We start from the raw sequence: 25,532 nt of genomic DNA on the forward strand, positions 1-25,532 counted from the left end.
TGAGCAGTGCCCCCCGCACCCCTACACTCACGGCCCCTGTCCAGGGGCACCGCTCTCCCTCCCCACCGCCCAGCCCTTCTCCGTCTCGTGAGCGTCTCTGCCCAAGCAAAGGTTCTCCCCGTCGCCAGTGACCCCATGTGCCAGGCAGCCAGGTGACAAAGGCCCCGGCCACCAGCCTCCACCCTGGCCCCTAAGTGTCAGCGTCTCCACTACGCAGAGAGGACCTGGGGTCTGGCGCCTGGGTGCCTTTGCTCAGGAGCACTGATTCCTGAGCAGTAGTTGAAGCAGGTGGCTGAAGGCTACCCGGACCCCCTCCTGGGACGGGGGCACCCGAACACAGGAGCTGGGCTGGCCTGGTCCCTCCGAGAGGGGCCCTGCACTTCCTGAGGCCTGTGTGTGAGGAGGGGCCCGACCCCCAAGGGGGTGTCTCTGTGTGAGGCCGTTCCCCACCCTTCACACACTCTCCAGAGGCCGCGCCCCGAAACACTGTCCCCATCAGAGAGACTCCCCGGTGCTCCTGGAACCTTCCGCTGAACTTGTGCTCACGGGCGCTGCCCCGTCACCTGACCTTGCTCAGAGAATCCCTCCTGACTTCGGGGTGCGGCGTGAGATGGCCTGAGGCTGCCTCCTGGCCCCCCCCCCCGCAGCCTCTTGGTGCGGTCATGGGGACATGGTGGGGACTCTGGGTGCTACCCGCGGCCAAGCCCCCCCCCCCTTCTCCTCCAAGCCTCCCTCGACAAGACCAAGCAACCTGTGAGCGTTCTCAGGCTCCAACCCGCCTCCCTCCCCAGCCACTGCGGTGGTCTCGCTGATGCTGTTCGTGGCGTTGCCACTGGGCTGCGAAGGTGCCACCCACCCCAGAGGCCTCGCCCGTCCCCTCCCGCTAAGAACGGGGCCGCCCGAGCTGAAGAACGCCAGCCACGGCCCCTGCGGTCCCTCCTGCGGGCCTGGCCTCGGACCTGCGTTTCCGTGGACTCCCGAACCCCTCACTCCCTCACAGGAAGGTTCCGTGGCTGGCGCGCATTTGGGGAGCAGCAGCTCGCCTGGTCCGTGTCTCTGCTGCCCCCCAGCCCCGGGTCGATTGCGCTGCCCGGAGACATCCATGGGCGGCCAGCTGGACGGGCCGTGGGCCCAGCCGGGCCGCCTTCTCCTGAACGCACGTCATTGAAATCAAAAATAATCACAGCTTGGGGTGAGGGAGCCAGCGGGAGCGGCGGGGGGGCGGGGGGACGGGGGGCCTCTCTGCCCGCGCCCCTCAGGGTCCCGAGGCCCTGGCACAGCAGCTGCGGGGGTGGGGCTGACTCTGGCCGCGGGGTCTCTGGTCCCCACCCCCTGGGCAGCTCAGCTCTGCTCTGGCTTTGGGCTGTGCTGGCAGCTGCCGAGAACAGCCCGCGCCTCCTGCCCCCTGCAGCGCTGTGGGTGGGTGTTAGGCGACACTGCCACAAACTGGCCACACGCTGAGTCCCTCCTTGGTGGCCAGGAGCAATGCTGGTGGCCGGCCACAGGAGTCCCGCTGGCGGAGGCCAGGGCAGAGCTGGGGGAGCTGCGGGGGCGGGGGGCTGGTCAGTCCCGGCGGGGGGAGCTTCGGGTCTCTGTGGGGAGGCGCCCAGCTGGCCCGGCCCGGCCTGGGGGCTCAGCTGCAGCCCCCGTGGAACACAGGTGGGAGGGCGCGGGCCCCGCTGGACACTCACGCCCAGACCTTCACTGTCCCCAGCGAGGGCCCCAGAGCTGCCCGACCTAGAACCAGCACCCCCAAAGCCTCCCGGACGTGGGACTGACTGCAGCTGCGTGTGCCCACCCCGGTGGGTCTCCAGCTCTGGCTAGGGTCCCCTGAGCACTGAGTGTCGGAGCGGGGTGTCTGTGTGGGGTGTCTGTGTGCTGATCATTAAGATGTATGAGGGTGACTGACTATAGTGTGAGAGGGGGTGTGTGTGTGTGTGTGTATGTGTGTGCGCGCGCGCGTGTGTGAATGTTTGAGGGTGACTGAGTATATATGAGTGTGTGTGTATGTCTGGGGGTGAATGTGTAAGGGTGTACATTCACTAGTGTATGTTGCATGCGTGCATTTTGAATGTTTGTGCACAGGGAAGTGTGTGTGTGTGTGTGTGTGTGTGTGTGTGTGTGTGTGTGGACTGTTTATGTGAGAGCTCTCTGCTCTAAGGAGAGGAGAATGAGGGGTCGTGACTGTATAAACATCCATGGTGGAAAAGAACATTCTGGAGTCTTACTTGAGAAAAAAACCTCAACTCCCACGAGGGCACCTAAACCATTGATGTAGAACCCCGTGTCCACATGTCTGGTCCCCCCGCCCTGCCACTTTGCTGGAGGCCGGGACAGTGAACAGGGCTCTGATCTTCCCTGCACCGAGTGGGCAGCAGGGATAGCTCGGAGGCGTTTCTCTCTGGCGCCGTTTCCCAACTATTGTCCCCCGGAAATCAGAAACAACTTGGCCGTGGAGACAAACCCCACGTGAGTTTCCATTCCTTGTGCTCAGCCCCACGCTGGGTGGGTTGGGAAAAGTCACGCTGCGTGGCCAGTCCACACCCCCTCACCCCCTCCAGCCTCCCTTCTGTCCACGCCCTGTCCCCTGGGCCACCGACCCGCCCACCGACCTCCTCCCCTCGGGTCTGGGGCGAGGCCCTTGCCTGGTTCCTGGGCCTTCTCCGTGCAGAGAATTCAACTCCCCGCCCGCCTTCTCCAGCCAGAAATCGGATTCTATTTTAAGAAGGCGGGATGCGTTTTCCAGGAGGAAAGGTTGTGAAATATTGGGGAGTCTGCTCCAAGGCAGTGCCAAGCTCGCAGGCGTTTTTAATAACGAGCCTTCAGGAAGATAGACTTTGGATTAACTGTCCTGAAGTAAAGATTATTTCTGCACTGTTGAAATGGTTGAGGGGAGCAGTGGGGGGAAGTAATCTTATCAAGGAAGGAGAAATCTTTTACATTCAAGCCAACTTTGGTTTTAAAATGTTATGAAACAACTTCTATTTCCCAAATGCCTCTCCTCCCTCTCTCTCCCTCTCCCTCTCCGTCTCTCTCCCTCTCACCTCTCTCTCTGTCTCTCTCTCTGTCTGTCTCTCTCTATCTTGCTCTCTCTCTCTGTCTCTCCCCACTCCTCTCCTGGTGCTGGCGTCTTGGCCCACACCCGGTGAGACTTACTTCTGGCTCTGTGCTCACTCCCGGCGGTGCTTGGGGGACCACATGTGGTCCCTGGGATTGAACCCGGGTTGGCCATATGCAAGGCCAGTGCCTGGCCACTGTGCTGCCTCTCTGACCCCTCTGCATTCTGTCCTGTTCCCCACGGGAGGCGTTCCACACAGTCCGAGGGCAGTGCCAGACCGATCGCATGGCGCCCGCATGCCTTGTTCTCTTGGACCTTCCCACTCCCACCTGACAGAGAGCAAGAAGCCAAGGTCCACTGTTGGGAGCTCTGAGGAGGCCCGTGTAGGGGGAGGGGCCAGGCTTGTACCCATGCGCCCGCCCCCGACCACCACTGCTTCATTGGGGGTTACCCTGTGCTACCTGGTGTAAGTTCTGCATCACTGAGTACGAGGGTGACACCCTGCTTCATTGGGGGTTACCCTGCGTTACCTGGTGTAAGTTCCGCGTCACTGAGTACGAGGGTGACACCCTACTTCATTGGGGGTTACCCTGCGCTACCTGGTGTAAGTTCCGCGTCACTGAGTACGAGGGTGACACCCTACTTCATTGGGGGTTACCCTGTGCTACCTGGTGTAAGTTCCGCGTCACTGAGTACGAGGGTGATGCCCTGCTTCATTGGGGGTTACCCTGTGCTATCTGGTGTAAGTTCCGAGTCACTGAGTACAAGGGTGACGCCCTACTTCATTGGGGGTTACCCTGTGCTACCTGGAGTAAGTTCTGCATCACTGAGTACAAGGATGACTCCCTGCTTCATTGGGGCATCGCCCTGTGTCACCTGGAGTAAATCCTGCGTCACTATAAGGGTGACAGGTGTGTCTATCTGCTAACCCCCAAATTTGAAACCTCCCTCTGTGAGTTGGCATTGGGGGTGCTCTCAAGCAGTGCTCGGGAAACTTGGGAGCTCCACCAACTCGGCCCTCAAGGCCCTGAGTTCAGTGCAAAGGCCCAAGAGTGTGGCGCTGCTCGGGGCCTGCGGGCTTGGGGATAGCCAGCCCTGGCAGGGCGGGGCCTTCTCTGGCTGCACCCAGTGAGACTTAGGGGATCACGCGAGCCAGGCAGACACCCTCCCCACTGTCCACCTCCTGGTCTCCCGAGAGCACTGTATCCAGTTTGGGGAGGTCTGCTGTGCGCTGGCGTCCGAGAAGGCTGCTCTCACCCCCGTCTTTTCCCGTGCTCTGTTTGACTTTGGTGCTGTCCCCGGGGGGGTTCGGGTCTCAGCGCCCTCTCCGGGAAGGCTCCGCCTCTGCACACCTCGCCACCCGGTTCCTGGCCTGTCCCGAGGAGCCGCACCCACGCCCTGGCACTCGGCAACACGTGGGGGTATTCAGATGGGGCGTTCAGTGGGATGCGAGGGATGGCAGCAAGCGGCTCCTCCTGCGACGCTCGGGGACTTTTCCAGAGGCAGAGACGTGGCGTGGAGCCGCCTGCCCCAGGGGACAGGGGGAAGGTCTGTCTGTCTGTCTGCCTGCTCCACCCTCCTGGTCGGAGCGGCCGAGGGTGCAGGTTACTCATTTTTCAGTTGCCGTCTCAAGAGAGAAATGCCCGGCTGCTAAGGCCAGCTGCTGTCCCCTGCGGAGTTTCCAGCTCCGGGCACCGAGTGCCACTCCCGGGCCTGTCTCACGCCCTTCTCCAAGTTCTAGGCTTGCAGAGGGCCACACACTGCCGGGGCCCCTCTGTGGAGAGGACAGGGTCCCGACTCTCTGGGGCCTTTCAAATCCCAGCACCCTGCACCCACCTCCCGCGCCATGAGGTTCCTCACTCCCCATCCACCTCCCGAGAACCAAAATACCCGGGAACAGGCTGTCACCGCGAGCACCTGCCGGGCTCTGCTGACAGCCCAGTGTGACAGGCACAGGTAAGGAGCGTCTCTGCCCGGCGTCGCGCTGGCTGGGGGCTGTCCCTGCGCCCTCTGGCACCGGCACCAAGTCGAGGGTGCGGCCACCCTGGCCCCTGGCAGGGCTCTGTGGGTCCATCCGCTCTTCCCCTCATTCCAGCAGGGGCTGCTCCCCACTGAGAACCAACCTCGGGGGGTCCCGGATACCCAGTGCCCTTCTGCGTGTCAGGCCGGAAGCCAGGCCAAGAGGAGAAAGTGTCAGGTGGACAGGTGACCTTTGCAGTCCTGGGCTGGGTCCCGGCCAGCTGACCCTGCGGGACAACCTGGCAGCCCCGAACTGTCCAAGTCAGGGTACTCCTTTGCTGCGTGAGGGAGAGGCAGGTGGCACGCAGGGGTGCCAGGGCTCAGGACAACCCCCCAGCACGCAGAGGCGACAAGTGCGTGCGTGCTCAGGCAGCCGTTCCAGGCTTGTGTCTGATACTTGTCACTGGAAAACTCAGCATGTCACACAGCCCGCCTCCCTTCCCTCGAAGGGGGTGGATCTGATGGTGACAGCCGGACACAGCCCCAAGCGCCACCCCCCAGAAAGCCTTAGGGGAGGGCTGGCAGGAGCGGTGCCCTGGGACCCCCGGGTTCCCCGAGTCCAGAGTCTGCACCCTGAGCCCCCAAGCCCCGGCCTGCCTGTGTTGATTTCAGAACGGCAACGTGTCACCCAGCAGCCCAGAGCTCCTGCTGGTGCAAACGAAACCCAGAAACCCCCCAAATCTCAGCCAGAGCCCCGAATCACGTCAAACACAGCACACATTCACACCACATATATGCACACACATCACACGTGTTGACAACATACATCACATACACATACCACAGGCATTCACATTCCACCTACCAACCACTTCGCATATACCACTCATGTGCACACAACTACCACACAAACCATTCATTCACAGATCCATTCACACACACACATTTCATAAATACACAACAAACACACCATCCCACGTATCCCACAGAGCACAGTACACGTATATGTGCACAGAACACAGCCGATCACAGGCACATTCATGCACCACGCGGGTACACACACGCCACACAGATACCACGTGCCAGTCTGTTGGGGGGAGCGCTCCGAGCCCCCGCATCTGAGCACCAGAGCCACTGATCTCTTCCTGCTCTCGCAAGCTTGCTCTAGGTAGTCGGGGGTCCCCTGCACGGCTGCTGACGTGGGGGCTCAGTGGCCACCCCCAGAGTGGCGTCTTGTGGACGCCTGTGTCCGCTGGGGCCCTGGCAGGAAGAGCAGAGCAGGGGGGCGTCGTCCGGGCCCCGGGAAACAGCCCTGCCCCCCCTGCCGGCTCCCCCCACCCGAGGGTCAGCAGGCCCCGGTCTGTGTGAGGCCTGGAGGGGCGGCTAAGGCCGTGGCCAGTCTCGGGCTCGGGACTCTGGGGCCTCCCCTTTCCGCGGCAACACTCAGATGCGGGGCGTGTCGTGATCCCGCCCAAACACGTGTGCTTGTACCAGGGTGCTGAGCCCCGAGGCCAAGAAGCCTCGAGCCCCCGGCCCCGGCCGGCCCGGGGGCCCCCCACCCCCACGTGGGGGCTACGAGGAGGGCGGGGCACCCACACGAGCCCACCAGCCGGGTCCGAGGCTGGGCCCGTCCTTTCCGAATGCGGGACGCGGCGCCCAGGGCCCCGCCGAGTGTCCTCCCGGGACCGGGGCACACCGGGGGGACACGGGGGTCCTTCCGAAGCGTCGGCGGGTGGGGCCTCCGGTGCGGCCCCTCCAGCGCTCAAGGCACTCCTGGCTGCCGGGGAGAGAGCCCGGGCCTGCTCCGGGCCCTGCAGCCCCGCGGGGAAGGGCGGGGACCAGGGCGGACACCTGGTGCTGCGGCGCCCGGGGCGCTGGACACCACATACCTCGCGAGACGGGCCCTCTTGGGACCTCTCGCGTGAGACGGGCCCTGGCTGGCTCGGCGTCGTGCCCCTGACGGCAGGCCGGCTGGCAGGTGAGTCGTGGCGCCCCGGCCCGGGCAGCGCGGGCCCGTGACCCTGCAGCTGGGCCCCTCCCGAGAGCGACCCCCACACCGCCCTCGTCCTCTCACCCCTCCGGGAAGGGCCGGCGCGGGCGCCCCCGGGGCCGCGGCGTCTTGAAGGCGCGGGACCCCCGTCTCCTGTTTCCCAAGGATTAAGACCCTTTAAAGAGGCAGACGAGGCCGTAAACCCCGATCATATCCTTATTCTCTCTTCATTATCCTGTCCACTATCTGTCCCTGCTGAGTAAATCTGGTTGTGTGTTTCTCCAAAGTGGTCATAAGGAGAAATTTATTTACTCCGCTCTGCACTGGAGGGGCATTAGCGAGCTCCGAGGCGCGCCGAAGTCGTAAAGATTTTGCAGTGTGTGCAAAAGGCGCAGAAATTCCGAACTTCCTTCCCCCTCGGAGGTCGTTTGGCCATCCAGAGGGGGACCCACTTCTCATCTTCTGACAGGGTTTATTTCCGTAAGATTTTCCAATTAGCAGGGAAAGGTCAGGCTGGCGTTGGGGCTGGGGAGAGGAAGGGGAGCAGCTATGCAAATAGGGACACCCTTGGAAGGACGGTCTCCCTGCCGCGGGGGGCGGGCGTGGGGAGGGGGCGGGGTGGCCTGCGACCCACAGCCCCCGCCTGGACAGAGGGACCCATGCCCCCCCGCCCCCCGCCCCCCGGTCCTACCCCAGGGCAGAAGGTGCGGGACGAGGCCGGCCCCGCCCGTGGCCGGGGCAGCGCAGCACGGGCAGAGAGGGTCTGGGCCGGCACAACCTCGCGGCCGCCTCTAATGACCGCGCCGCTGGCCTGCATATCATTTTTAAACCCGGCTCGCGCGGCCCCGACGCCTCCCCTGCCGCCTTTGTTCCCCTGCTCGGTGCGTGCAGAGCACAGGAACTTTTCCCGGTAATAGGGTGGGCTGGGAGCGGTGTCAGGGAAGATGTACTCCAGCCGTGCAAGGACAAAAGTCGCGGAGGCCCATTAAAGGGGGTCCAGGGGACCGCTTCGCTCCTGGGCTTGGAGCCGGCTGCTCCCGGCCGAGGCTGACGGGGTATGCAGATGGGAGGGCAGCCCTGCTGGCTTGCTGCTCACATCTCTCTGTCCACTGTGAGCAAGCCTGGGGGGAGACCCGGGCCCTCCCCCAACACACACACACACACACACACACACACACACACACACGGAAGGCAGAGCCCTGCTGGAGGAAGCCTTGCACAGCCCTGCCCCTCGTTTCTGCACACCTGGGTCAGTGTGGACGTGGCTGCCGTCACAAAGGCAGGCTAACGACCTCCAGCCAGGCCCTGCAGAGGTGCCCAGCGCTGCAAGGAGTGCATGGAGCTGGGACGTGCTCAGTTTCCCAGAGTGGCTGTGCCTTTTTGGAGAGCCCACTGGGTGTCAGATATTGGGTCAGAGCCCCGGTTTAGCCCTGGTTAGGAACTTGCTGCTGGTCATAAGGCCACCTGATGGCTGAGTCTGGATTCACACATTTCCGTTCATCTCTGTTTAGCTCTGTGGACTCATTGTGTGTGTCTGTGTGTGTCTCTGTGTCTCTGTGTCTGTATCTGTGTGTCTGTTGTGTGTGTGTGCATGCATGCATGTGTGTGTGTGTGTGTGTGTATGTTGGGGTGGGGAGTCTCAGTTATTTGTTAACCTTTATTTTTTCCCTTTAAATAAAATCTAGGGAGGATTATTTTGACAGCAGGTTAAATCTTGTCGAATCCAAGGAGCATCATTTGCCAATTCTCTCTAGCACATAAACCAAACCTTACAAGCGTGGTAAATCTATCCAAGTGCTAACAAGTAACAGGGCAGTAGGACACGGAGGCAGGAAGTAGATACTTGTGTTCTCTGCTATCATTTAGATCGGTTTCGGTGCTTCTTTTTGCCAAAGACAGAAGCAGCTTGTTCTTCACTGAAATACCTTCCTTATTCCCTTGAACTTGAAGGCTAAAACCTCTGAAGGCATTACCTGGATTCCCACACAAAAGAAAAATCCTTTTTATTTTTCTTTTGCCTCAAACAAAGAGTGACCCACTTTTCCCCCCTTGGTGCAGAGCATTTATCTTTTCATTGTTTAGCAAGTAATCGTTTTTGCCAATTCGGTGCCTTGTTTTTCCTGGGAACAAATTGGGGTGCAAAAGAGAATTGAATGAATGAATTTCAGAGTGAGAACCTTCTGGATTTGGGGGCGGGGTTGCTCCTCTCCATCCCAGATGCCATTCTTCATAGAAGCACTCTGGCCAACTTCAAAAACATCCCTTCAACCTGAGTGGGAAGAAATTATCAGAGTTAAGCAGAACACACAAGTTGACAGTGTAGCAGGTAGGGCATTGGTCTTGCATGCAGCCAACTCAGGTTCTATTCCTGGCACCAAATATGGTTCTCCAGCCCCTGCCAGGAATAATCCCTGAGCACAGAGCCAGGAGGAACCACCAGATATAACCCCAAAATAAACAACAACAAAAAAAAAGCAGTTACAATCTTCAAACAAGGAAGCAACTCAAATATCCAACAATATTTACTGGTTAAGAAAAGTGTTGTGTAAATGTAGGTGGGAATACTATACAGCCAACATCCAGTCTCAGTGTCACGAGGAGATTCACAGGGAAATGTGTTGGGGGAAAAAGCAGGTCTTTCTGTTTTCAGAGTGCCAACTCTTACTATTTTTTTACTCCAAGTGCCATTTTAAAGACCATTGTTAACAATTTTTTTTCAACCCGTCTTTATCTTAGTTGTTGGCTCTTTTGTTTTTGACTTTTGGGCCCACACCTAGGAGTGCTCAGCGTATTCCTGCCTCTGCTCTCAGGGATGACTTCTGATGGGGCTCAGGGGCCCATAACTCGTGCCAGGATCAAACCTAGCTTGACTGCGTGCAAAGCAAGCGCATCAATCCTGCCCCCTCTCTTTGATTGACCTTCTGTGTTTTTGACAGTCATACAGAATAGAAACCCTTAAAATGCCTTTCAAGCACAGTGATGATAATCCAAGGTCATGCTTTAAGAGACCAGCGGTGTGGTGAATGGTCAGCACATCCGTATTGTAATCACAGGAGGTGACAGCTGTGTGGGGAAGAGACAGGAAGTTAGGAAGCTCAGGTGAAAATGATCATGGCCACTCATGCGTGAGCTCTTCTCATCTGCCTAGTAGTCGTCACAGTCACATTGGATTCGTGAAATCAGGAGGACCTGCTAGCAAGTGTAAACCAGGGCCCAGAGACAAAATCACTTACCCAGAGGCTACACTTACACCAGTCTGGAAGGGTTGGGGCTAGGGAGAACTTCTTTTTCCTTCTGGTTATGGTCCAAGAACGTACAGAACAATTGTTGCAGTGAAATGGAGGTTTTTTTTCCTTATTGCCCCTACTTATCTTCCTCCCGGAGAGCCCGGAAAGCTACTGAGGGTATCCCGCCCGCACGGCAGAGCCTGGCAAGCTACCCGTGGCATATTCGATATTATGCCAAAAACAGTAACAAGTCTTACAATGGAGACTGGTGCCCGCTCGAGCAAATCGATGAACAACGGGATGGGACGACAGTACTACAGTGACCCTACTGTGATAAAATGCAAAGCTAGTTATATTCACTCCCCTATTCCCGATGATAAATTCACAACTCTCAGAAATGCCCATGAGAAATCTTCATCCCTAGACCAGATGTACCAGAGGGTCCATGTGTGGGTCGTGGGCACAAACCTATAGGTTAATAAACTTTCTAGAAGATTCCATAGGAGTTTATTATGAGTCAAGGGTAGTGCAAAGTGCCCGCTGAGGTATTTAATAAGCAGAATGTCCTGTCCCCCCAACCCCCAGTATTTGACTCCCTTGGTCTGTGATGGGCTTTTGAGAACTTTCATATGTCTAGTCGCCCTGTTTACTGCTGGCCTGGGGCGCCCTGTCCTGATGTTGTTGTCTGCACATTGTTAACAATACCACTGGGCATGATGAATTATCCCAGTCCAGTCTCAGTGGTACAGGAGATTCACAGGAAAAAGACCAAAGTCAGCCCGTCTCTGATGAACAGGAAGGGCCCAGGCCAAGCTCCCCAAGCCGCTCGCTACATATACGGGAACTTTGGGCGAGTTCATTCACCTCCGTGGGGCCTCAGTTATCTCCCCAGGGTTGAGGAGAGATTCACAGGTGGTGCTAGAGAAGCTGTGTTCAGGAGACATTGGGCAAGGACAGGGAATTCCTACCTGCAGCCTTCAGAAGTAGGCTCAAAGGCAGGCCCTGGCATATCTGCAGAGGCCCTGAGCCGAGGTGTCAGGCCCTGAGCACAGGTGAGAACGCAAGGTTCGCCATGGACAGACTTGTGAACATCAACATTGACTTCACTAAGGAGACACAGTTTTGCTTCTAACCATCGAAACCACACCCGGAGGTTGCCTGACATGTCGTGACACCAGCTCTGAAGAAAATAAATAAGCAAAAGCTTATTCTGGGAGGAAGACCATGGAATAAACCCTTTTCTGGTCCCTCAAATGCGTTGCCAAGAGCCTGCTCCACCCCCACACTCCTGAGTGGTGCAGGCAGACTCCTCGTAAATAATCCGAGACACACTCCAAGTGCCATTTTAAAGCCCATTGGTTGAAAAGTCCAGGGTTTGCGACTGTTGATGGCCTTCACCACGACATTTGCATGCGTGGCGGCCCCCAGGCTCATCCCGGAGCCAAGGCAAATGCACAGGCCGCTGACCCCGGCCATGGTGGGGCGGGCCAGTGTGTTCAAGCCCAAGGAAACACAAAGGATGTTGTTTGCAGTCAGAAGGGGGCTCCATGCGGTGGGGCAGGTGTTTTTTCTGATGAGCCTATGGAACATTTCGAGGTTTATGCGCATGTCGGTGGTTTTCAACCACATGACCCCATGGCCCAGCTCCCGAAATGTTTGTTCCATCCCTTCCAGAGGCCCAGGTGGGCAGGGGCAGGTCTGAGGCATCCTCCCCCGGCTTCTCTCCTAATCTGTCTGACCAGATGTACAAGGTGGGTGATGCAGCTTAGATTCTACTTCCTAAATGATGAGACCCTCAACTGAAGGTAGAAAAAGCATCCAATCCTAGGTTGGTGGCCGGAGGGGGCACGTGTTTTGATGGAAGGGCTAGGGTCATCTTTCAGTTTTGTCCTGCCAGCGCTGACTCTGATGGACAGTCTCTCCTCCAAGCCAGTGTCCCACAGGCATGGCAGGTCAACTGACTCACAAGGCACGGTCACCAAAGGCCCTTTCTTACCTCTAGCCCCTCACACTGGCCACAAAGGATGAAGAAGATACACCTAAGGAACATTTGCGATCCCAGCATTTGTATGCAGTGCATCCCCTTGCCGGGTAGAGAGCCCCTCCACTGTAAGAACAAGTTCCTGGAGCTCAAGAATCCATGGGGCTTGAGTCCCTCCTCTGCCTCTTCCTGCTCCTGTGATCCCGCTGTTAGGTTTCTCCAGTTGTATTACGGCTTAATAATCTGACCCAGCACACAGTCAAATGGTAGGCTTAAGACATTCTGCTCCATCCCCATGACAACAGGATGCATCAGCACAGTCCACCAGTGGATATTATTCCAGGGCAGCACCTTATGCTGGTGAAAACTAACCACCTGTGTCAGTGCGGCCTCACAACACACATCAGTGCAAGCTCGTGTACACATGCAGGCACTGGCGCATTGGAATGGCAGCAAGCGTTTGTTTCTGTAATGACAAGGATGACCGACACAGGATCTTTTGCACTATCCCCCGGAATCCTTATCGAACCAAAAAAAAATGCAAGTCAGTCTCAGAAAGTTCTAGAAATGTGCTTGGGGAACCAGGACTGACGCTCCTTGGAGCTTCCCATATGGCTGCAGGCTCTTCTGGATTTCCTTGTGCAATACTATGAAGAACATCCCTGAGCATCAACAACTAAGACACCCCAAGATCCAGGGCAGACCAGCTGCCTCTGTGTGCTGGGACAGATTTGGGATGTGGAAAAAGAAAAAGCAAGTGGAGAGCTCCTGTATTCAAGAGGGCCTGCTGGGGCCTAAGATGGCTTTGGGTTTTTCCCTTAGCTCCTTAGCACCCCAATGGAACCTCCACGATATGTGACCAAATCTAACCCTATTTCTATCACTGCATTTTGGAGGCAATGGGAGAAATAGGAGTCTGTCTGCAGAGTTTTGGTACTAATGCTAGTTGCCAGAGCAATGCCGAGATCTCACCTGCTGTGCTGCCTCTCAGGCCAGAGCCATCATTACCAGACCTGTCCCAGTCTGTCATTCCGTCCTGTCCAAACCTTTGGCCTCCTGCACAAGCTCAGTGGACCGCACTTCCTATTCTACCAGAACCAAGTGGCCATCTCTTGCCCAGTCCACCTGCTTCCATCCACCTCCATCTCTCAATCTTTCCTTTTTGCAGGAGGGGGTTCCCAAGCTGCACTAGGGAAGTGTCGGGGCCCCTCTTGGTGACTCTACCACCCGAGCCAGTGGTGCGTGGCAGTGGTGCTGCTCGGTCTTGTGGTGCCAGAGATCACCTAGAGCACCCCAGAAGAGCTCAGGGGTCTCTCTGGCTGCACCCGGGATGCTCAGGGGAACCCTGGAATCAAACTGGAGTTGTCCACATAGCAAGAGTCTTAACCCCTGTATAACATCTCTCTTTGGCCGCTGCTCTCCACTTTTTAAAAAAAAATTTTACTAGTGAATCACCGTGAGGTACAATTACAAACTTAGGAACTTTCATGTTTGCATTTCAGTCATACAGTGATCGTTTACCCATCCCTCCACTAGTGCCCATTCTCCTCCACCAGTGTTCCAGTATCCTTCCCACCACCCCCACCCCATCCCCTACCACCCCACCCTGGCTCTGCTGCAGGGCATTCCCTTTTGTTCTCTCTCCTTTTGGGTGCTGATTAGATGATGTTTGAGTAGGAAGAGTGAGGAGGAGGCCCAGAAATTTTCAGACTCCCCAAACCCAAGCCCTCTTAGGACCTCTGCCCCTCTTGCTCATGTTCACAAATACAGCTGCAGACCACGCGCATATGGGGCTTTGTCTAAAGGTTTGCAGGGAGCAAGCCAGAGCCTATTCCTAAACAGTCGGGTGATTTATTTGATGCCTTTGGATATTTAAGTAGGCTGCAGTCTACACCAAGTGTCGGAACCGTTTATTTTTGCCTTGCTCTAATGTGTGGGCCCTCTCACAATGCCTTGTACACCCCAGGCACTCAATAAATATGATTTATGGAAGATGTAAATAAATCTAAACCAAGATTATGTCGCCTTCATTAATTTGTGGGTCTGGCAGCAAACCCCTCTCCCAACTGGAAAGCAGTGAGAGAACCTCACCAGATGACAGCGGCAGGAAGGAGAATGTAAAAACTCCGAAAGGCCAGGCCGTGGGAAGTGGAGAAGCTCCCTCGGGCCCACCAGGAGGCAACCAAACCGTTTCTCTGCTTCTGTGTGCTGTGCAAACCCAGGCCAACTGCTCACCCCCTCTGGGCGTTCCTCTGACATTGCAAAAGGCAGGTGTTTCACTTCTTCGTTTTCTTTTTTGAGTGTTGATCATTTGTCAGGCAATTTGACTTAGAACTTCTGTTTTCTTAGTGAATTGCGGAGTGGTTAGGATCACAGTCTGCACACGCTGCCTGGTCCTAGCTCAGGTGCCACTGTGTGTCCCTGGGTAAGTTGCTTGCCTTCTCTGTGCCGCCGAGTTACTCATCACCCCAGAAGGACCAACATGTGGGCACGATGCGGTAGGTGCAGTGCAGCTGATTCAGTGATTCTCATTTGGGGACGGGTTTGGCTGAAAACGCTGTGAGATTTCAATGCCATGCCTCACCCCAAGGAGAGGGGAACTAAGGCTCAAAGGGTATGACCTTTGAACTGAAGTCTGAATGTTGAGAGCCCTCTCTTGGGCTCCCTGGCCCCCTCCTCCTGCACCCCAGAAGCTGCGCTCTGTCCCTCTGTATCTGTGCCCAGGGTGGAACCTCAGTCCCAGGGTCTTCCTTGCTAGTCTAGTGTCACCAGGCTGCCCCCTCCCCTGCCTCTCGCTCTGTGTGAGCACTAAGGGGACCCAGACCCAGAGGAAGGAAGCGTGTCACAGCACAGAAGCCCCCCAGGGAGGGCCCCTCCTCATTACTGGGGGCTCCCTGCCAGCCGCTGTCCTTGTGGTGAATCGCCAGCTGTGTGTTGACACCTTGTGGAAACTTCCCTTCATCCTCCCTCCCGGGCCCGCCTGCTCCCCAGACCTTCAGGGCTGGTCCTGGGAAAGCCGGCTGGCACCCTCCCAGGCCCTTCGCTGTTTCCCTCTGTCCTTCCAGAGAGGATCCTTACTGAGCCCTCCTGACCCCCAGCTGAGCGGAGAAACCCATAGAAATGCCAAAGGCTCATTTCAGCGGGACTGAGCTCCTCCGGGGAGCCAGGACGGTGCTGGGAGGCTTCAGAAAGGGTCCAGCTACGGCTCAGAAGCGAGTAAGTTCTGGCCATGGGCGGGGGGGGGGGGGGGGGGGGGGAAGGGGGGAATGCGGCCACGCCCCGGAAGTGACGCAGGGTGGGCAGGGTGGGGGCAGGGACTGAGACACCCATAAATGACTGGTTGGGAGCCTCCCCCGTCTTCTTTCTCTCTTGCTTTGATTGGGGGCTACGCTTGCTTGGGTTCACGCTTGGCAGTTCTCAGAGGAACGTGTGGTACCAGGGATCAAACTTGGGGCTCCTGCAGGCAGCACATGCACCCCAGCCCTGGGCGCTCTCCCCGCCCAACCTCCTTTCTTAACGCCACTTTTCACAGCAGTCTCCCAAATGAGACCTTTGTCTAATTCTGCGCATGTGTGTTAGGCCTTTCACAGGAGTTGCCCGGTGTGTTAACAGTGACCTTACGGGAACACCCCCCAGCACACAGCCAAGGGGTTCCCTGGGGCGTGAAGGAGACTGTGACCCCACCCAGAGCCCCACCCTCAAAAGAGCCACTCCTGGCTCTGTGCTGGGCTCCTGTTGTCTGGAGATTTTTCATGCCATGGGTAGTTTTGTGTTTGTATTATTGTACTTTATTTTGGCTCTTGGGCCCCACCTGGCAGTGCCCAGGGCTCTCTCCTGACTCTGCTCCTGACAGGGCACAGGGGACCATCTGGGGCTCCAAAGATCAAAATGAGGTCAGCTGCTTGCAAGACAAGCATCCGGGGCGGCTGTCCTGTCTCTGGCCCTGCTCTGCACTCTTAACCAAGTGCCGTGGTGCATTTTTAGTTTGAACCAGGCCCTGAAAATCACTTGGCTGGGCCAGAGATCCACATCCCTTTCCAGATGCCGACGTCTCCTGAGCCAAGGACAGAGCATTCCCCACACCACAAAGTCCCCGCTAGCCCTCTCCCGGTCTGTGCCACCAGGGTCACCACCGTGCTGAGTCTGACCACCACCACTGCCCTTAATTGAAAGCCGTGACCTTTTCCCTCAGGCCCCCTTTGTGCTCAGTGCCCGGGTTCCTCTGTGGGTGGAGGGTGACCCAGAGTGTCAGCCCTGCCACCCCCATGTTCTGCCCTTGGGCCAGGCCCAGGCGGCTCTTGAGTTGGGGGGGTGTGTGTTGAGGGGGGTCGCAGGGAAGCTATCATTTTACCCTCCGTTTCCCTAGCTTAGGACTCCGGGGCTGGTAGCTGGAGACGCACCAGTTGCCACTGAAATGTGGGGACCCAGCCTGAGGCCATTTCCCGTTCAAGTTCTCCGTGTCTAAGGAAGCAGAAGTGGCCGTGGGTGGGCTGGGCCCGCGGCTCATCCTCTGGGCGTGCCGCGTTCATCTCAGAGGGACAGTGGCGGCCTGTCCCTCCGCTCTCCGGGTTGGTGTCTGATCTTACAGACACGGCCCCAGACAAGCCCCTTGCACCTCCCGCGCTGCTGGGGGCCTGGAGGGTGGCCGCGAGCTAGAAACACCCTCCGGCCCGGCTGGACTCACCAGCCCCTGAGAGAGGAGGTGCGGGGGCTCTCTGCCAAGCTCCCCACGCCCCCAGTGGAGCTGCAGAGTGACAGGCAAGGGGCACTTCAGGGCCATGCAGACCAGGGCAGGGCCACTGTGCTCCCCAGTGACAGCAGGGGACTGAGGCAGCCTCTGGGGCCCGACATCGTCAGCTCAGCCCCAGCTTGGCTACCTGCCCGTGTCCAGCCCTCTCTCTGCCAGGTGTTGGCCAGGGTGCGGTGGGGGTCAGCGAGGTGCACACAGTCCCTTGAGCTTTGGAACAGGCTGTGCCCGGCAGGGAGCCGCAGCTTGGGCACCTGCCCTGGGGCTCGCTCTGTCCCCTGCAGCTTGTTAGACCCAGTGGAAGATGGCGTTGGCTTGGGAAACAGGCTCAGCTGCTTGCTGACTCCACTCTCTCCTGTGTGGGGCCAGTTGGTAATTTTATCATTTGGGCCTTGTTTTATCCATCTGTGTAATGGGACAGGGTGGTGCTAATTACGGTTGATGGGGCATAGTCTGGAGACACATATAAGAATGCTAGCTTTAGCGGGGCCGAGAGATGGTAAAGGGGGTAAGGCACATGCCTTGCATGCCACTGACGCTGGTTTATCCCTGGCACTGCCCACGCTTCCCTAAGCACTGCCAGAAAGGATCCCTGAGCACAGAGCCAGGAGTAAGTTTAGGGCCCCCAAACCAAATAAATAAAATAGTACTAGCTCTTACAGTTACAGCTGAGGTCATTTGTCATTTTTCACCCTGACCTAAGGGATGTAGTTACTATTGGCATTGTTATCTAGTAATCCTCTTGACAAATATTTATCGAGTGCCTAGCATTGCCAGAAGTGCAGGCACTGGAAATACAGCTGCAAATAAAGTTAAGCTTCAGCCTTCATGTTCTCACACTGGGCAATAAATAGGTGAACCCTAATGCAGATAAGAAGTCGAGCAGGCTTGTTATTATAACAACCCAAGAGAGAGCGCGGGGGTTAGGCACTTGCCTTACAAAGCGCTGCTGATCCCCATTTGATCCCCAGCGCCTTATGTGGCCCTCTGAGCCCCTTTGGGAGTGACCCCCGAGCACAGAGCCAGGAGTAAGCCCTGAACACCGCCAATCATGACGCCCAAACATTTTTTTCTTAAAGAAGGAGGGAAAGTGAGTAACTAGAAGAAGTGGACCCAGGGCACAGAACTTTATGACTGTCCCCACCCCTGGCCTGAGCCACCAGCTACCCGTGCAATCAGCTGCCTTTCACATTTTCAGTGAAGCCCTTTTGCCACCCCTGCCCCATCCCCCACCCTCCGCTGCTTGGCTCAGAGGGGCCCTGAGATCTGGATGTCCGGCCTTGGCAAAAGATTAATTCACATTTTCCATCTCTCGCCCAGGATTAGGCCTGCATTAGCTGTGTTTGCTAAAGGACTTGATCCCGTAACGGGTCCATCCGTCAAGGAGCAGAGGCATGGGAAATTAGGCGCTTAGTTCCGCACACAACCCACGGTCACTCCCCCACTCTCCGCCTGCGCCCGAGCACCCGTGGGCTCATTCTCCTCTGCACGGTGCCTCAGCTTGTCCGCCTTACCTCCCCTGCTGCATTTCTGATACTTGGGGCAAGATAAGAGCAGGTGCTGTGGCCAGAGTGAGGACTTTGGCATCCAGGGATTAACTCAGCCACCGCCTTCTCCCCCTGCGGCTAGGATCAAGCGTCCCCACACCAGGCCGGTTCTCGCGTACACCCCCGGAGGGCAACGCCAGCTCCCAGCCGCCCCAGCCTTGTCCGGCCTCCTGCCCGCCAGCTCTGTGCCTGCCTCCTGCCCAGTGGGAGGCTGTTTCTCGTCTCCCTCCTTCTCAGAGCCTCCTCACTCCAGGCGTCTTTGGGCTTTAGTCTGTGTCTCGCCTCTGCAGCTCTCTGGTCACACATGCGGGTGGATCAGCATCTCTTAGCCTGCAGTTAGATGGAGCCTGGGTCAGAGCACTGTTATGAGAGCACTCGCCCATCTCCCTGACTCTGCTCCAAGGTGGGCCCAAGTTTAGGCAGCTTGGAACTTGCAGACTCTCAGGATTGCTGTTAGCATCGTAAGTGAGAAAACGGCAAGACCTCTCCCAGTATGTTGGGAGACCTCTGGGCCGGTGAGAGGCTCTGAGCAAATCTGTGTCCCACACCTGAGTGCTTATCATCCAGTGCTCACTGGCAGGGAGTGACATTCTGATGGCCCCATCGAGAGGGGGGTGGGACCACAAACATGAATTGTCAGATGGCTTTTACAGAGGGCCGTTGCCCTCTCTGAGGGGGTATCACACCAGAGTCCTTAAAATCCAGTGAGTCAATGAATGACAAAAGAGATTTGTTCATTTGATTAAGGGAAAAAGTGAGGCGTGAGTATTTTCCTTGAGGCATCGTTGGTTATTAGCAGGTGTCAGCTGTTTTTGACTGATTTGCTCACCATAGCTCATGTCCAATATTTAGATGGAATAATCATTCCATGATGATGCCATTTAAAAAAAAATCTATGTATATGACCTTTTTTTTTTTTTTTTTTTGCTTTTTGGGTCATACCTGGCGATGCACAGGGGTTACTCCTGGCTCTGTACTCAGGAATCACCCCTGGCGGTGCTCAGGGGACCATATGGGATGCTGGGAATCAAACCTGGGTCAGCCGAATGCAAGGCAAACGCCCTCCCCGCTGTGCTATTGCTCCAGCCCCTGTATATGACTTTTCTATAGTGTGGCTCCTAGCAGTACAGCTAACATCAGGCTGAATCGGGAACTGGGCCAGAGCCATGGTATACGTAGGGAGAGCCGGGTCGGTGCTCGTCTTGCATGCGGCTGACCCGGTTCCAACCCCCTCCACGTCCCGAACCACGCCAGGAGTGATCCCTGAGCCTGCGCGTGGAGCCGGGAGTGAACCCTGACACAGCCAGGTGTGCCCCTCTCTGCCCCCCCCCACCGTGAAAGAAGAATTAGTTAAGTTGACAGTGGGACGGCACCAGTGTGCAGTGTTTTGAAGCTGCACCTCACGAGCAAACATACTGTCTTAGGTGGCATGTTGCAGATCAGTGAGAGTAATCCGGGCAGGAGCACTGATCAGGAACCAGTTCCAGCAATTGGGGCGACTTCTTCTTCCATTCCGTTGCTTCCTCTGCCATGGATACATTTTAGCTAAAGATGTTGGAAAGTAAATGGTTAAAAGCAATCATTTAGCTCTTGCAATTTTTTTTTTTTCAATTCTGTTCTGGAGGTAGAAGGAATGGCATAACATCTGCCAGGCTGTGAGGACCAGGCATTTTTTTTTTTTTTTGCATGCCATTTTTCTCCTATGTAAAGCCTTCTGGGAACCAAGCGTCTGAGGCAAAGTCCCACTTCTCCAATGTCCAGTTTGGTCCGGCCAGAGGCAAGTTACCCGGACCATCTCTGGAGGAACTTGGTTGAAAGGCCAGAGAGCTTGGATGCCAGTGGCTTTGCCAGGGGATGGGGGAAAGCCGGTTTTCCTTCAACCTACTGTGCCGGGCTCTTTCCTGCCGGTTGTGGAGCTCAGGGGAAGAGCAAAAATTGAAACATGAATTGGAGGAAAGTCACCTTGGAAAGGAAGCTGGCGGGGGGGAGGGGACGGAGCGAGGGCTGGGAGGTGGGGAGACGGGGTTCGCCTGGAAGCCCCTTCGCGTTTGAGAGCTGAGCTTGCTGGGGAGAGCTCAAAGACGCCACGCCGGTCGCGCCCGATTCTGCAGGTCGGGATGTTCTGGCGTGGGACTTGCAGGCAACCCAGAGCGGACGGTCCGACTGCGCGCAGGAGAGCAGCCAAGGCCGGGGGCACCGAGCAGCCTCGCTGGCATCCGCCTGGCAGAGGCTGGCTGCAGCAGTGGGGAGGCAGCCGTTCTTCAAAAGGCTCCACTTTAATTACACACCGGTTGGAGAATATTACTTCCCGAACTCCCTCCCTGTGCTACCTGGGTTCACTTCCAAAGCCTAATGGAGTTGCCAGGGCCAGGGGAACCTTTTCCAAATCCAGCGACAGCTCCCCTCCCGACCTCCTGGGCTTTGTCTTCAGACAAGCGCCAGCTCAGCTCAAGGGATTTGGGAGTCTGCAGGGAATTAGCTCCCTCTCTTGCCCTCCTATTTCATTCAGAAATGGGCAACAGATCAAAAAAAAAAAAAAAAAAGAATGTGTTTTCCTACGGGTGGCCCCGAACATTTAAATTCTTCTTTTGCTCCTGGTTTCCTCTACAACACAATCAGTGGGGTCCTGAGAAGGGGAGCGGGTGTCTAGTGTTGGCGATCGTGTTGCTGTGTTTCCTCGTCTGGTTCCATCCCAGGAGACTCTAAGCTCCTGCGCACAGAACCTCTGGGCTGTACCGTTGGAGCCGCGGCACCAGGAAGCTCCTGTGACCTCGGTGTGTCGGGAGACGGGGGGCTTGGTGCCTGCTGCGTGCAAGGGGATGCTTCTGTGGCGCTTACCGGGAGCAGCTTGGCCTTTCAGCCTTGCTTCCTGGCCCAGGCGGGGGCCTGGAGGTTTCGGGGTGCAGGGGGGAGGGAGCGCTGCTCAGACACTAGTATCTTCAGGAAACAGTCCAGCTCAGAGTTGCTTCTAGATCTGATGGGCGCCAAGTGGGGACTTGATGTGCTGAACTGAGGCAGTTTGCGTCAAAGGCACACGGGAGCTGAGGTTTTGCAAGCACCCCAGTTTCTGCGAAGGGCGTTTCATTTCTCCCGCAAGAGGGGTGGGTTTATTCAAATGTAAGGAGAATTCAGTCAAGAGCCAGGGCCAGGCCAGGCTCAGCTAGCCAGGGTGTTGTTACGGAAGCGTGGCTGGGGGAGCTCTCGGCTCTCCTGACTCCTCCTGGGCCCCCCCGGGCAGAGGTGACCCCCAGCAGTTTACCAAGGGCTCCTGTCTAGAGTCTGTCCCCCCCACCCCCAGAACTGTTGAAAAATTTGAATCCGTGAGAGACACAGTTCCAAGGCTATACAGGATTGGGTTTCAGTCATACTGTGCACCAAACCCCATCCGTTCACCAGTGCTCATTTCCCACCCCCAGTGTCCCCAGTCTGCCTCTGTGGCAGACACCTCTCTCTGTCTCTGTCTCTCTGTCTCTCCCCCACCCCTCTTAGACACTGTGGTCTGCAGTACTGATACTGAAGGGTTATGGTGCCCACCCCTCTCCTTTTAGCACTCAGTTCATGTCCAACATACTATGTTTTTCCTTCTATCCTGCAAATGAGTGTGATCATTCTATAATTCATTTTACTCAGCATGATACTCTCCATGCTCAGTTTATAAGCAAATTTCATAACTTGATTTTTCCTATCATGGTTGCATACTATTCCATTGTGTAGATGTACCATAGTTTCTTTATTCAGTCATCTCTTCTCAGGCACTTGGGTTGTTTCCAGAGTCTGGCTTTTGGGACTGGTGCTGCAATAAACACGGGAGTGCAGAGGCCTCTTCTGCATTGTGTTTTGGGACCCCCAGGGTATATCCCCAGGCCCGGTATTACTGGGTCATATGGAAGCTCAATATCTTTTAAAATCTCTGGTTAAAATATCACTTGGGGTTTTGTCCTTCCCTGACGGGACTGTCCCAGTTTCCTGTCTCTGTGAGAGTTCCTTGGGGTGTAAACAGAGACATAAGAAAGTAAAACTGCTTTGAGGATATGAAGAACACTCTGTGGGCTAGAGAGGTGGTAGGGCAGGTAGGGTGCTTGCCTGGCACGTGACTGACCCCTGTTTGATCCCCGGCACCCCATACAACCCCTTCAATACTGATAGGAGTGATCCCTGAGTGCAGAGCCAGGAATAAAACCTGAGCACTGGGTGTGGTTCCTAAACAACAGGGGGCGGGGGGGGTGGGGGGGAAGAGACAGAGAGAGAGAGAGAGAGAGAGAGAGAGAGAGAGAGAGAGAGAGAGAAGACTCCCAACAATAAAGTAGCACTGTAGCACTGTCATCCCATCGCTCATCAAGTTGCTCATCAATTTGCTTGAGTGGGCACCAGTAACATCTCCATTGTGAGACTTGTTGGTACTGTTTTTGGCATATCGAATACGTCTCTGGGATCTTGCCAGGCTCTGCCGTGCGGACAGGATACTCCTGGTATCTTCCCGGGCTCTCCGAGAGGAACGGAGGAATCGAACCCGGTTGGCTGCTTGCAAGGCAAACGCCCTACCTGCTGTGCTGTCACTCAAGTCCGACAAATAAAGTATAAATCTAAAAATCAAGATTGGGCTGGGAGGTGTGGCTTAGAGCAGAGCACTTGCCTTGCGTGTGTGAGGCCCTGGTTCAATCCTTGGCCGTACAAGAGAAATAAGTCAACCCAGAGGTCCCTGAGCGAACGGGGAAGTAACATATGATGAGTGTCAAGCCTGGCACCCACCGTCCCTTCTCCCACACACTTTCCACCCCAGACACTGCTCAGAAGTGGGTTTTCGGGCCCCTTCAAAATGGGATCATCTGCCCCGAATGGGCCTTGTCCCCTGTCTCCAGTCAGCCAGGACACAGCGGACCCCTCTCTCTTGGCTCTGACCCCAGGGAACGGGCTGGACTCGGCACTTCTCAGCCTGGGGACCCCAGGAGAGCTCAGCCCGGTGTTGTGCCGCCACTCTGGGAAATCTCAGTTCCTGCCCCAGGGGCTCCCCGCACCCCCCCCCCCGGCACCCCCCCGCCTACACCTTCCCTTCCGCCAGTGGAATCGCAGTGGCTCCCGCAGTTTCTGAGCTCCCGGGTTCAGAGGTCGAGTCACTGCTTCTGTAAAGTTTGACACTGTCACTGGCAGCCTCCTTTGCCCTGAAGTGCCCTTCCCCCCACGCGCCTTTCCCCCCTCCGACTGAAAAGCCCCCCCCTGCGCCTCTGCCTGGGTCAGGGCTTCTCAAACTCAGCTCTGCTGCTCCCTCTTGCAGCTGTTTCTGCCCTAATGGCTTTGGGATCCTGTGTCTCCGTTTCTTAATTTTAGAGCAGAAATGGGCAGACTGGCACGAAGGGTTGTTGAGTGAACGATGATGATGATAGTAGCTGCCCTTCACGCAGCCCTGGCAATGACCACACACTAATATCATGCCAGAAACTTCTCCTCGCATTCAGATTTCAGCATGAGGGGCCGGAACCACAGTACAGCAGGTAGAGCACTTGCCTTGCACGTGACCGACCTGGGTTCGATCCCCGGCATCCCACATGGACCCCTGAGCACTGCCTTGAGTGCAGAGTCAGGAGTAACACCTCAGCATCACCGGCTGTGACACCCCCCCCCCCCAGAACCACACGAAAACCCAGAAAACAAAACAAAGTTCAGCTCGAATTGTGTGTCTGCAGAGCCCAGTCGTTCTGGTGACCAGGGGCCCTCACTCGGCCACCCGATGTCCGAGTCCCTGGTGGAAACGATGCTGGCCCTGAATTTGTTTTCATGCTCATTGGACTTTAAGTGTCACAAGGGCTAAGAATTGTCCTGTTGCTTTTGTCCCTGTGGGCCCCCGGCTTTGCTTGGCCTGCCATGGGGCTTAGTGATCATGTACTGGAATTACAGGTACTCGAATGTGCGAATCAGTAGTTCAGTTAGTATTGGGGGATAGAGAAGAACACGACTCCCACCTGCTCACTGCCAGGGTCCTTCGTGTTCCCTGAGAGCCTCCCCTCCTGTCTCAGCTGCATCTTCCTGTTCCTGCGTGCCGCTGCCTTGCCACAAACAGGTACCCTCGGCTAAAGGGACCGGTGGCCCGTGGAGATCCAGTGCGGCGTCCGAGCCAGCCTAGCTGGCCCCCGGCACCTCGGCCCTCTGCCTCCGGGAACAGCACTCTGTGTGCAATTTTACAAATAGTCTGAGGCATTGATCCGTAGAACTTCTAAAGTTTACTTCAATTAGAAAGAGTTTCAGATAAAGATCAAATTAATTAAGTTCTCCCCCCTTTAAAGTTCATCTTAATTAGCCATTGCTTCTGTCTTGGGGACTTTGTAATGGGCTGGGTTTCAACCTGGACATAGAATAACAGTGGGGGGGAGGGGGAGGGATTATCCCAGGTGGCTGGTGATCCTTGGGGCAGCCCTGGATTTGCACAAGGCATTTGTGGAGAACAAACCAGCTGAAAGAATGGGGTGGTCAGGGAGCAGAGGGGTCCCTGGGAGTAGAAAGTCCAGGGGTGCCAACATAAGGGCCTCTCCGCTTAACCAAACACTCGCTCTGCTAACGCTTAGTCCCGCCGGGCCCTGGAGTTGTTTGTCTTGTTTTCTGTTTGCCCGTCCTGGTTTGCGGCCACACAGTTCGCTAGGCGAGCCGCTCCCGCCGGTGCCGCGGGATCTGTGGTTATTCCTTCCAGATCAGAGCCTGCACTCCCAAGTCTCGGGGCACCTCCCAGCCGGGCCTGCGTGCCCTGGTGTCCTCAGGCGGCCTCTTCCCGGTGGCCCTTCTCGCCTCGAGATTATTTTGTGGCACAGTCGTTGATGCCCAGAGAACAGGTGCAAAGCCTTTAAGTGATGCAGTGTGTCACCCAGGCGATTTTAAAGGGAGGCACGAAATGGATGTAGCCAAACAAAAATGGGACGTTTCATCTATTCCTCCCGAGAACAAGTGATGTTGTGCCAGGAGCTGTCGGCGGTAAATCACCCCGCGACGGGATAACACCCAGCGATGGGGTGTCAGGAGCCTCCTGGCGGGCGGGCG

The 25,532-nt window shown here is 56.6% G+C and overlaps 1 protein-coding gene across 2 annotated transcripts in view; it reads left to right on the top strand.

Annotated features, from left to right (window-relative positions):
• The window catches only part of MAF (MAF bZIP transcription factor), a 286,455-nt gene that overhangs the window by 186,426 nt on the left and 74,497 nt on the right, over positions 1-25,532 (top strand). The window lies entirely within an intron of this gene.

This window comes from Sorex araneus, chromosome 8 (assembly GCF_027595985.1).
Source record: "Sorex araneus isolate mSorAra2 chromosome 8, mSorAra2.pri, whole genome shotgun sequence".
Classification (NCBI taxonomy): domain Eukaryota; kingdom Metazoa; phylum Chordata; class Mammalia; order Eulipotyphla; family Soricidae; genus Sorex; species Sorex araneus.